This window comes from Rhinolophus sinicus, linkage group LG16, assembly GCF_036562045.2.
Source record: "Rhinolophus sinicus isolate RSC01 linkage group LG16, ASM3656204v1, whole genome shotgun sequence".
In the NCBI taxonomy this organism is placed as follows: domain Eukaryota; kingdom Metazoa; phylum Chordata; class Mammalia; order Chiroptera; family Rhinolophidae; genus Rhinolophus; species Rhinolophus sinicus.
Genome location: NC_133765.1, coordinates 34945460 through 34957759, shown reverse-complemented (window position 1 = coordinate 34957759; position 12300 = coordinate 34945460). Strand labels below are relative to the sequence as shown.

General features: G+C 56.8%; 1 protein-coding gene across 11 annotated transcripts in view; it reads left to right on the top strand.

The window, feature by feature from the left end:
- PITPNM2 (phosphatidylinositol transfer protein membrane associated 2) overlaps nucleotides 1-12300 on the top strand; it is a 126708-nt gene that overhangs the window by 53173 nt on the left and 61235 nt on the right. Inside the window, exon 1 of one of the 11 annotated variants that reach the window (XM_074321085.1) lies at nucleotides 1216-1535. The exons of 8 other annotated variants lie outside the window; for them this stretch is intronic. The gene's annotated coding sequence lies outside the window, so the exon portion shown is untranslated. Of the gene's footprint in view, nucleotides 1-1215; nucleotides 1536-3278; nucleotides 3579-12300 lie in introns of those variants that run through there. 2 more of the 11 variants (XM_074321076.1, XM_074321079.1) reach the window with 2 other exon arrangements.

Genomic DNA, 12300 nt, shown 5'->3' with positions numbered 1-12300 from the left:
TAAAAGTGGTAAATGTTCTGTATTTTTGCCACACTCAGAAACGTGAGAGGAGCTGGTTGGATCCAAGTGGTGTGCGTGTGGATGTTCATTATAAAGTGTTTTCAACTTTGCCATATGTTTGAACGTCTTCCTGATAAAATGTTGAGGGAGAGGTGAGGAGAGGGCTGTGTAGACCGCGTCTCCAGGGCCGCAGCTTGCAGAGGCAGGATTCCACCAGGGCCGCCCTTCAGTCTGTCTGGGTTGGAGCAGCAGGGCCTCGGCCTCAAGCTGGCTTCAGGCTTTTCGGGCCTGTCCTGGTGTTTGAGCGAGAAGTGGGAGTGGGTGGTGCCGCCCGCTCTGCCCCATCCCCAATACCCTGAGAAACAGTGGTTCCACATGCCAGCTGTTTCAGTGACGTAATGCCCAGGAGTGCAGGCTGGGAGACAGCGGTGGGGTTATCCCAGTTTGTGATGAGGCATGGAGGCCCAAAGGCATGATGGGACTTGCCCGTCACGTGAACTCCTAGAGGAGAAACTGAGGCCCCAGCCCAGGCCCGCTGGCTCTCTCCCCAGCCCCATTTCTGCTGCTCACAGTGTCCATGGGCCCAGTTGCAAAGGCCAGTCCTGGAGCTGGGGTGGTGGGTAGAAGCAGCAGCAGAGCTGAAGGCAGGCAGAGGGGCGACCCAGCTGGTGGGGAGAACTGCCAGGAGCGCTGTCTGCCGGGATGCGCCCCCCCGGTGCCGGAAGGACTCACTCTGTCCTCCCCCACTTTCAACCTCGGTGGCTCTGTGTAGCCACACCCTCCCATAGGTGGACACCCCTCATTCCTGAGGGTGGGAGTTGTGGCTCAGCCTCATGGGATTCAGGGTTTGGCGACTGATTTTTAGAACAAGTGAGGCAGGTGGAGATCAGCAATGCCTCCCAGACACCCGGGCCCCAGGGGTTACCTGGGCCACCAGGAGGGGCTCTGGTCTCGAGGCTTCACAGAGGGTGATGGCATGCCACGAGCCAGGTGAGAGAGCTCTGAAGTTCCTACACCTACCCCCTCCTCCTGGGTCAGGCTGGTCCCCCTCTCCGCCTGGCCACTGTGGCCCAGAGGCCTGATTTGGGGGAAGCTGCACCAGGAGGAGGGTGGGGATTGGTTCTCGCTGACGCCTTCCCTCTGGCATATGGCTCCTCCGCCTGCCTCAGGCGGTGCCAGCGGCTCCCCTTTCTCCATGGCAACTTAGCTCAGTGGTCCCAGTGGAGGAGAGAGAATCAATTCTCCCTCTTCCCTCCCGCCCTCTCCTCTCCCCACCCCTTCCTCTTGGCCTCCCTTCTTCCTTCATCCCTGCCAGGGCTCGTGGCTCCTTCTGTCGGTGCGTCCCTGGGACCTCCTGCTCCAGGCATGAGCTGCCAGTGCAGCTGCGTGTTGGGGGTGGCGCCCTGAGACCGTCGGCATGGGGAACACGGCAGACCTCCACGGACATGGGGGGCAGCCCGGCTCCTGCAGCGTGCGGCTCCCGGCTCTAATACTTTGTCCCCCTTCTCCCCCCCCTTACATTTTCTTCCTGAAAGGTAATTTTCTGCTAAAACTGTCACAGCATTAGGACGGGTTTATTAGGCAGGAAGGCTCTGTCCTGTCACGTGGGCTGCTTGTTTTCTCGGAGTAGCTGGGATGGAGGGAGAGAGGCAGGGAGAGGCATGGCTTGCCCTGGAGCTCCGAGGGGGCACGGCCAAGTTTGGGTGCGGGGTTCTCCTCCAGGGCGTGTGTGAGCCCAGCTCCAGCCTCCTGGTGCTTGGGTACCTGCTGTCTGTGCACTTTCATTTTCCAGTGGAATTGCTAGCAGCAGGGACAGTTTGCGTTCCTGGACCGTGGTCTGCCTGGGGAGGGGGGTGTTTAGCGGCATGTATGTGCACCCCAGATGGGGCTCAGGTACAGGTCTCCCTGTGTCATCCTCTCATGTGGAAATGGAGTTCGGTGGGGGCATGTTTTGTCCCTGTAACCAAGAATTTCCGAGAAAATGGTATAGGGAGAATCTTCTGCTGGCTGGTTCCGGGTGGAGCGGTCCTGCCGGCACGGCCGTCCCGGAGTGCTGGGGACTGTCCCTCAGCAGAGTTTGGTTCAGACAGGATTTTGAGACCACTGCCCAGTGGGTCGACATCTCTCCATTGTATCTTCCCCATCTCCAAGCTTGGAGGTCAGGATGGCTTCCGAATGGCTTTCCTGGAGGGAACTGATGAGGGTACCTGTCCCAAGAGGCATTCCCCAGATTTGCGCCCAGGGGCAGGCTGCCCCCTCCCTGTCACCTCTACCCCCTGTGCAGCAACGATGGAAAATGAGCCCCTCGTTGTCAACAGAACGTCCGCTGTGTTGACGGAAAGTGAGGCCCGAAGGGAGCGGATTTATCACACAGTTCTTAGAAGCCATGGGTTTCAGTGGTGTCTGAGAGGAAGCCCTGTGTGATCTTTAAATAGAAAGAGAGCACCAAGTGGCCCTGTCTGACTCACAGGGATGCTCAAGAGTTTGGTGCAGGTGTCAGGGAACCAGCACTCGACTCTGAACGTGGGGCCTGACTTGGGGGGCTAGCAGGGCGGGGAACTGTAGACATTCAGCTCTGTGTCTTACGAGTCAGGCTCGCGGGCGTCTGATTGGATTATGTATTTCGTGCCGGCGTTACCTCTGACAGATTACTTTAATAACAGAATCAGCCTTGAAAGGAAGCCCGGGGCACGACTCCCTGGCTGCGGCTGTTTGGGTCTCTGAGCTCCATTTGTTCATCTCCCAGAGCCCTGTGCTCTCAAACTGCTGTAGACCCTGAATTCTTGGTGCTTCCCTTTGATAATCAGATCGGTTCCTGTTGGGCAGGATGAGAAGAAGGCTTTTGTGTCTGCAGACATCTGGGCTGTGTCTTGTTTTTCCTTTGCTTTGAGGCTGGAGTCTGTCACCAAGACCCTCCTGGCATCTGGGCGCTGTGCAGGCTTCTTAATGACATTACCCATGTCTGGACTCGGGTTGCTTTGCTGTAAATTCTGATAGGTTTACAAGTTGTGTGATGGGTGGGGAGGCGGTGTGCTGGTTTTGTTTGGTTTGGTTTTGGTTTGCTGGCGAACGGAAAATCTGATGTGACACGTCAAAGGTCAGTCCTGTGCGTGGCAGGGCTCCGTGCTCATCTGAACTCGCAGCCTCACTGGGAGGCGGGTCCACTGCAGCTGGGCTTACGCTGCCCCGGGGTCTTTCCTGTGCAGCCGGGGGTGGGGTTGCTTTGGTGACACCCGAGTGTGTTCAGTCGTCAAGCAGGCAGGCAGAGCAGGGCTGGCCTTGGAGGAGGAGAGAGGCAGGCCCGCCAACCCGCCAGCTTTCATCCCAAGTGACTCCTGAGTGCTCAGTGCCAGCCCCCTCCCTGCCGTGTCCTCCAGCACAAGGAGCCAGCCTCCTTTCTGAGTGTGAGCTCGCGTAGAGGTGACTTACTTGAAAGCCTCGTAAAGAGCTGCAGAGGGGTGTGAGAGCAGGTCGGAGGTGGCAGCCTGGCAGCCGATGGCTCCAACCCGGTGGTGAAAGTGTGGGGAGCTCATTCCAGGAAAAGTGGAATCATCACCGCATTGGCTGGCTTCCAGGCAGTGAGTGGTTTTCTCTTCTTTGATTTGAAGGGGGCTCTGGGATTGAGGGAAAGGCTGGTGGGCAGCCTGGTGGTTTGGACAGACCTCTCAAAGCCCGCAACGCTCCAACGGGAAGTTTGACTTCTTTCTCCGCCCCCCACCTCCGTCCTGCACATGCTGGCCTCCACTGCCTGGGCTGGTGGGACAGGTGGTGCTGGCTGGGGCGTTAGAGCTTCTAGGGACCGCGTCTGCCTGGGAGGCCAAGCCCCAGGCCCAGCTTTGAGATCTGTTGGTGGTGACTCTGAATTTTCATTACGTGAATGGCTTAGGAAACTGTACAGGAGGAAAGACGCTCGTGGACACCGAACTCTCCCTTGACTGTTATAATGTCCCCGAACACACACACACATGTGCACGCATACACACGCATCAGGCACACACAAGTGTACACTCTCTCTCACATACACACACATTTTCCCTCCTGCTGTCAGGGTTGCATGTACCAGTTGGCATTCTGCTCTTGATAACACGATCTCCTGTAAACGGTTCTCGGTTTCGATAAGATTGTCCAGCTGCCCTTTCTATGCTCTGCTTTTTAGCTCAGTGTCTTAGTGAGACAGACGCTTCCTGTCCACTTCTGGAAAGAGCTGCCTCCCGCTCTTCCTGTGCCTCTTTTCCATGCCCCCCACCCCAGGCTGTGCTGTGTTGTCAGGTGTGTTACAGAGAGTGGCACGTTTGTGTCTGCAGGGGAAGCCCCTGAGTGCCAGCCTGCCAGCCTGGACTTCTGAGGGTCTCAAGCCAAAAAGAAGGGGAGTGTCAGAGAGAGACTGCTAAGCTTAACATGTGCTGAGCTGCAAGGCTGTGTGTGTGTGGTGTGTTTGTGTTCCTTCCCCACATTGTTCATGTTTAGGCACCTTTAGTTTTGCCATCTATTTCTTCCCATTTTCTGATTCATTCCCCAGACGATAGCTCCGCATACTCTGAACTGGAACCTACTACCCACCTCCCAGGCACCCTCACAAATCTCATCTAATTTAACACCCTAGAAGTGCTTGCTGTTGTCCCATTTTACATGTGAGCAAACTGAGTCTCAGAGGGGTTGAGTCACCCGCCCTGGGAAGACAGAGCCAGAACTCAGATCTCTGATTCATTTATTCATTCACTCATTCACTCATCGTTAGACATGCAGCCTGCTCTGCATTGGGCCCAGGGAGGAGTTCATCCATCCCAGCTGTTTGAGGAGAGGAAAGGAAAGAAGCGAAGAAGAGGCCCGGGCGGAGGGGGCAGCCTGGGGCCTGAGTGGGGAGCCCCCCCCCGCCCGCCCACCCCAGCCCACTGCTCCTGCCCTGCGTGCACGAGTCAGCACTGCTCTGTGGAATCCCGACCACCCGGGTCCTGATCTGCTCTTTCTTCTGCCATGGGGGCCACCTGGCTCACTTTCTTTTCCAATGTATTCCGACATTGTCGTGTCATCAGGAAGACAGTCTGCAGAGCAGAGGCTCTGCTTTATACTGCGGCCTTAGGGGGGCGGTCACTGCGGTAGGAGGTTCACCAGGAGGCCGTGCCTCAGCTTCCTAGGCTGTAACCTGCACACAGCACCGCCTGCTTCCCGCACGGCAGCACGAAGGAGGCAGGTGTGAGGGCGCTTGGCAGTGAACCCCATGATTGGCATCTGGAGGGTGGTAGGGTTGTCAAGAGGCACTTAGACCTCCCGTTACCCGGCTCTCTGATGGTTCAGAAAAGACGATATGTGTGTCGATTATACAGATACTCCCGACGTACCATGAGGTCAGGTGCCCATAAACCCACCTGAAGTTGAAAATAGCATTAAGTCAAAATGCATTTGATACACTAACCTACCGAACCTCCCGGCTTGGCCTCGCCCACCTTACACGTGCTCAGGACGCTTACATGGGCCTACAGTTGGGCAAAACCATCCAACACAAAGCCTGTTTTATGAAGCCCAGCATCACGAGAGAGGGCTGTACTGTATACCGCTGGCTAGTCCGGGCAAAGACCAAAATTCACAGTACTGTTTCTACTGAACGCATATCGCTTTTGCACCATCATCAAGTTGGAAAATCATTAAGTTGACCCTTTGTAAGTTGGGAACCATCTGTATAGATTGTATGCAGATAGATACACAGATAGAGAGAGAGTATGCAAATGGTAAAGCCATGATTTACCAATGATTTAAACAGCGATTCTGGGGAGAGGGTGTAGCAGATTTATGTGTTTTGCCATTTTTTTCTCATAAATTAGAGAATATGTGAAACCAAAAAAAAATGACTTAGACATTTGAGGGTTTTTTCCCAAAAGGTGAACAGAATAATGATAACAGAGGAGGTGTTATACCTTAAGGACCCCCCAAGAAGCCCTGTGGATAAACCCACTGGCCAGCCAGCCCTGGAGGGAGAGAAAGCTGTGAGGTGGGGCCTTTAGGCCACCAGCCCGACTCTGTCTCAAGGCCCAGCTCTTGGTGGACGTGGCCTCTGAGATCAAGCTTCTGCCCAGTGCCTTCCCTGGGCTTGCTGGTTGGTCACCAGCCTGGGTGTCTGCCCCATGGCTTCTGTCTGGGACTCTTGAGTCTCTCTTTCCAGAGGACAGAGGCCGCTGCCTGCCCCAGGCCTGGAGAACGGTGTCTTGACGGGACTCTGATTTCGTTGTGGTCCAACCTGCAGCTGCATATGCTCCGCTTCTGTCAGCCTCGTGGCCGTCTGCTGCCACCCGGGCTCCTGGGAGCCCCTTTCGGTACACGGCCCACCTCCAATCCTTGAGTTGTTGGAGCGAGCGCTAGATGGGGCCCAGCCCTATGCCCTGGAGGCCTCCCCAAGCTGCTATCACCTCCCGACAAAGCCGAGCTGGATGGCACAGAATAGACCAGACACCCAAAGCACTTTGTTCTGTCTGACCTTGCAGCCGCTGTCCACTCCCTGCCTCAGTTTCCCTGCCTTGTTGCCATAGCGAGAGGAACTATCCTCACCACGTCCCCATCTCCTCTCCAAAGCAGCTCGGAGGGTGGCAGGGAGGACAGAAGGTGGCACCCCAGAGGACGTTGGGAGCGTCTGGGCCATCTCTAGCCTGCCTTACACCCTAAAGTGCACACGGCTTACTCGCTCGGGGGAGCGGAGGCCGAAAGTAAGTCCCCAGCCCCACTCCACCATCAGTACTTGGTTCTGTGCTAACTCCCTCACCTTGCTTGTCACCCTGCACCCTTGTAAAGCACAGCTTTCTAGGCGTGGATACAGCACAGTCGCAGCCTGTGGCTGTAAACGGGCTTTGTCAGGCTGTGCAGACAGGGAACCGGCAACGGTTAATTTTAAGATGCTCTTGCCGCCTGATTTCATTCACCTGCCAGGCCCCTGGAATTGCATGGCTGAAGCCCTGTCTCCAGGACTCCGGGCTCCTGGGGAGGGAGATGCGCAGTGGGGGCGGGGGGGTGCTCTGGGGCGGCAGGAAAACCAAACCTTGTTAGCCAGAGGACTCGGGTCTGAGTCCTGGCCATGTGATCTGCAGAAGTCGCCTAATCCAGGAGCCTGAGTGTCCCGTGTGGAACAGGGACCGCTCTCCCGCTCAGGGCCCCGGGTGAGAATGTGAGCCTGTGTCCCTGGCCCGGCCTGGCCCACGGAGAGAGCGTGATGGCAGGGTGATGCTTGTATAGGGCTCTCCTCCAGGGCAGGACTTAAAAAAAGGATTGGTTTCAAATGGCCACTCTGTACCAAAAGCCATCCTAGGGTCACGGCCAAGCCAGCGGCTGCTTTTCATGTGCCCAAATGTTTGGAGAACAGTGCCGTGTTGCAGCCAGCGGGACCTTCTGTCGGGAGGTGTGGTCACTAAGCTGCCCGTGGCCTGGAAGACGCAGGCCTGTGCTCTTCCACACACCCACGGGCACGTGGCACAGCAGTGTTGCTGCTGGAGAAACCGAGGCACAGGGGTGTGTCTCGCTGCTGGAGCTGGGTGTGGCAGGGCAGCACGGAGGGGCCTCCCCTGAACCCAGAAAGAGGGCAGGGGCCAGAATTTACGTAGCCGCTTCAGCCTGGAGGAGAGGGGTGAGCCTGCTCAAAGCGCTCTGTGTTCCCTGGAGTTCTCCGTCAGGCCTGGAAGATGGGGAAACTGCCACAGAGACCAGAGGGGCTTTCTTGTCACCAGAGCCACACTGGGCTGGGTGGCTCCTGGGACAGGATGGGCTCCACCTTCCTTTCCCCTGTCCCCTCCCCCATTTACAGCTGGGGAGAGGCTGTGCTGGCAACGCAGCGATATCCCTTCGCGTAGCACTGGCAAGGTCGAGGCTGGCTCTCGCCGCACCATCCATCAGGGCTGGGCTGATGCATGAAGGCGCATGTCGATTCAGGGTCCTTAGGGGCGTCCCCCCAACTAGCCCGGGCTGAAGAACTGGTTCCCCTTGACGTCATTCGGCAGGCGGGGTTCCGCGAGGCAGGCGGGGTTCCGCGAGGCAGGCGGGGTTCCGCGAGGCTGGCGCCTGCCTATGCACAGCTGAGGAAGAAGCACCGCCCGGCGTTCCTTAGAGGAGAGCCTTCCCAGCGTCCGATGGGCAGCTGTGCTTCCTCTCTGGCCACTTGGCAGTCGTGGCAGGGGCTGCTGCCTTGGCCTGGCAAGTGTCACATTCCAGCCTGGGCTCCAGGAGGCTGGTCGCTTGGCGGGTGGGAGCACAGGGAGGAACACCTGTGGGGCGGCCTGAGGACACAGAACCATCAGTCCCAGGTCCCTTGGCATTGGTCTGGCTCACACCCCTATCCTCGAGCTGGGACACTGGGGCCCAGGGAGGGCCAGAGACCCACCTGCTCCAGCTCCCAGGGCCTGGGTAGCACTAATTGATGTGACTTCCTGTCTGCAGCCTGGTCACTTTCAGGGCCTGGGCCCAGTCTTCATGGTGGGTGCAGGGCTGGGGCAGGATTTACACCCCTGAGAACAGTGCTGTGCTGGAGAGGAGGCGGGCAGAACCTCTGGAGCCCCCAGGCCTCACAATGGGGACTCCCCTGCCGTCTGCTGCAGTCCCCCAGCAGTCCCCTGGCTGCGGCTCGTTGCCCGGGACCCTCAGCTCATTTCCTGTCAATCTCTGAAAACTGGATGGTTGCGTTACTACCGGTGCAGAGGGCGGCTTTGCAGGGTCTGTGGCGAGTTGCATCTGGTTTCTCAGCTGAGTCTCCCTGTGGCCTTGTGACGTGGTCAGGGCAGAGGACCAGAATCTTTCCCGCGCAGGGCACAGAAGCTGCGTGAACCGCCCAAGGTCAGACAGCTGCTCTGGGCAGAATGTGGACTTCAACTCATTTAGAACAACTATCTGCCAGGCGCCTGCCTTTATTGAGCAACTGCTCTAGCCATGCCCTGGGGAACAACTGTGACCAAGACGCAGGGCCGGAGCTCGAAAGTGAGTGACGTCACAGTCTGGGAAAGCCCAAGAGAAAAGCAGCAGCAGGTACCTGCGAGCTGGCTGGGCCCGCAGGGAAGCTTACCTGGGAACAGGGCGCTTTGAGCACAGGGGGCTCAGGCATCTGATTGCAGCGCTCCACCCCCACCCTCAGCCAGGTCCAGGAGACATAGATTCTAGTCTTGGCCCCGCTGTGTGACCTCAAGCAAGCCCGTGTCTGCTGTCTCCACCTGCACAGGGAGGTTGAACTGGGCCACTTGTTCTCATCCTCTGAAACACAGGCTCCTGGGCCTCCCATGCAGACGTTCTGATATGGTGGGGGGTGGGCAGGAATCTGCATTTCTGTACCTCAGTTTCACAAATGCTAGACTTGGCCATCTCGGCCCCCTTTGAGCTCCAACATTGTCCATCCTGTGACGGTTCTGACCTTGTCCCGTGGTACAGCAGTGCCCTTGGAGCTGGGGTGGTGGATGCCAGAGGTTCACAGAGGCTGAACTAGCTGAGCTCCCGGCCACTGCAGGAACCCAGGAAAACCCTGGTCTCAGTCCTGAAGCTTCCAGAAGCCTTGGCCACCTCCCCACCCAATGAGAGTCTCTCCAAAAATGGAGGCAGGTAGGGGATGCAGAGTCAAAGGTCGGGATGGGGGTCAAACATTTCTCATCAGGGAAACCTGCAGTCACTGGGTTAGGACCTCACCGCAGGAGTGCTTCTGGCCACCAGCCTATGGCTGGTGATCCCGAGAACTCTGGCAGGGCTGGGCTTGCCTGCCCAAGCGTGGGGGCCTGGAAATGGCTGTCCAGATGCTGGCGTGGGGAAGCAGAGAGCGGGGAGGCCGGGTGGCTCCACAGCCAGCAGCCACTTCCCCTGGAGTATCTTCATAGCAGACACAGAAGGGCTTCTTGCCAGCTCCTCAAGTTTCCTGAGCTGACTGGGCTGCAGCCTGGTGACAGCCTGGTGACATGCTTGGTCCGTCCTGCCTGGCATCAGTGTCGTCTTCCCAGCCAGGATGCCATGGGCTGTTCTCCCAAAGATGGCCAGAGCAGGTGGTCAGCTCAGGGTATATCCTGCCTCCCAATGTTGCAAACCCAGTATACTAGTTTTCCGGGGCCGCTGTAACAAAAATGACCACAAATTGGGTGGCTGAGAACAACAGAAATTTGTTCTCTCACAGTTCTAGACACCAGAAGTTCAAAATCAAGGTGTCGGCCAGGCTGTGCTCCCTCTGAAGACTCCAGGGGTCGATCCGTCCTTGCGTCTTCTAGCTTTGTGGCCCCAGGTGTCCCTCTGCACAAGGCTGTATCACTCCGCTCTCTGCCTCCGTCTCTACATGGCCGTCCACTCTGTGTGGGTCTCCCTATTTCCTCTCCTCTTCTTGTAAGGACATCTATCATTGGGTTTGGGTCCCATCCTAAATCCAGGATGACCTTATCTCGAGATCCCTAATTAATTATTCCTGCAGAGACCCTCTTACCAATTAAGGTCACATTCTGAGGTTCCAGGTGGACATAAATTTTGGGGGACACTCTTATAGCACACTGAATGTCACCAGGTAAAGGGCAGGTCTACTGGGCTGGCTGAGGGGCAGTGGGCTGGCTGCTGGTCCCAGGAAACAGATCTGGGGCTTCTGCAGCCTCAGGCTCTGTTGTCAGGGAGGGCAGCTTTCCTCTGTTAATACAATCAGAGCCCAGAACAGAGGAAGTGGTGGTGGAGGAGACAGCCACCCCGGAAAGGCTGTGTCACTTGGACACCTACTTTAAGGTGACCTGGAGGAGAAAAGCTGAATGTGGCTCTGAAGAAACAACCAAGACCTCAGGGTGAGTCTCAGGGAAGCAAACTACTCAGTGTGAGAACTTTCTAGCTATACTTTGTAGGTAGTGAGCCTCCCGACCTGGGAGGTGGTTCAGCGGCCCTTGCAGGGTGGATAACACAGCGAGCATTGCCATCCCCGAGAGCTCTGAGCCTGTGCTCGTCTCAGGGATGGACAGTCCCATCTGACAGCCACAGGACCAGCTCAGAGACCCCACCGAGGGCAGCCAAGGAGGTGTGCAGGATCATCCCTGGTCCCCAAGCCCCACCTCTGGCTGGCTCGTGGGTTTGCAGGCCAGCTGCTCCACAAGGCCAGACCCCTCCTCACCCTTCCCTCTGACCCCCACCTTGTCCACTTCCGCAGCTGGATCTCCTCCCCTTGTCTGTCCTATAGCTCAGCATCCTGCCCACCTTTTGCCCGTCTGCTCTGCGCTGCCTCTCTCAGCGCCTGGCCCTCACCACATACTTCATCCTGTGGAGGTGTCACCTTGACACTTGTCCCCTGCAAGAGCCTTTGTCTCTGTGTGTCCAGGGTTGTCCACACACCCCAGGCTGGAGGTTTTCGGAGAGTACAAGGCCCAGCCCTGTGTCCCCATCAGCTACAGAAAGACGGGTCCTGCAGCTCTGTGAAACCTGTCCTGTGTCTGACTTCCAGACATTTCTGACGTCCAGGGGGATGGAGGGGTGACTCTGATACGATGTCTGAGGTCCCCATGGCTGCCTGAGTCCCTTCCCACACCCATGGCTATCCCTCAGACCCCCCTGCTCTGGGGTAACTAATAGGCTCCCCTGGGGGAGAAAGTCCCCTGCTGCCTCCCAGGGGACCTGGAGCCTCACATGCAGGGGCTTAAAACAATCCTTTTTATTGCGGTGAGATTCGCATAACATGAAGTTGGCCATTTTAAAGTGAACAGTTCAGTGGCATTTAGCACTGTCACAAGGTTGTGTAACCACCAGCTCTATCTAGTTTCAAAACATTTCCATATCCCCAAAAGGAGACCCTGTGCCCAACTCTGTGAGGCGTTTTTTTCTTTTCTGTTTTTTTTTTAAATTGTGGTAAAATATGCATAACGTAAGATTTTCCATCTTAACCATTTTTAAGTGCACAGTTCAGTGGCACTAAGTACATTCACATTGTTGTGCAACCATCACCACCGTCCAGCCCCAGAACGCTCTTCTTTCCCCAAACTGAAACTCTGCTCCGTGAAGCACTAACTGCCCCTCCCCCAGCCCCTGGCGACCTCCATTCTGCCTTCTGTCTCTGGGAACTTGACTCCTCTGGGTGTCTTGTATTAGTGGGTTCAGACAGTGTTTGTCCTTTTGCCACTGACTTCATTCACTCAGCACAGTGTCCACCAGGCTCATCCATGCGGTAGCCGGGGTCAGAACCTCCTTCCTTTTTAAGGCTGAATCACGTTCCATTGTTATGGATGGACCGCCTTTATCCGTTCACCCATCAGTGGGCACTGGGTTGTTTCTACCTTTTGCCTGTTGAATCCAACCATGGGGCTTTTGAAGAATCTAGTGAGAAGACTACAGGGCGAGGGT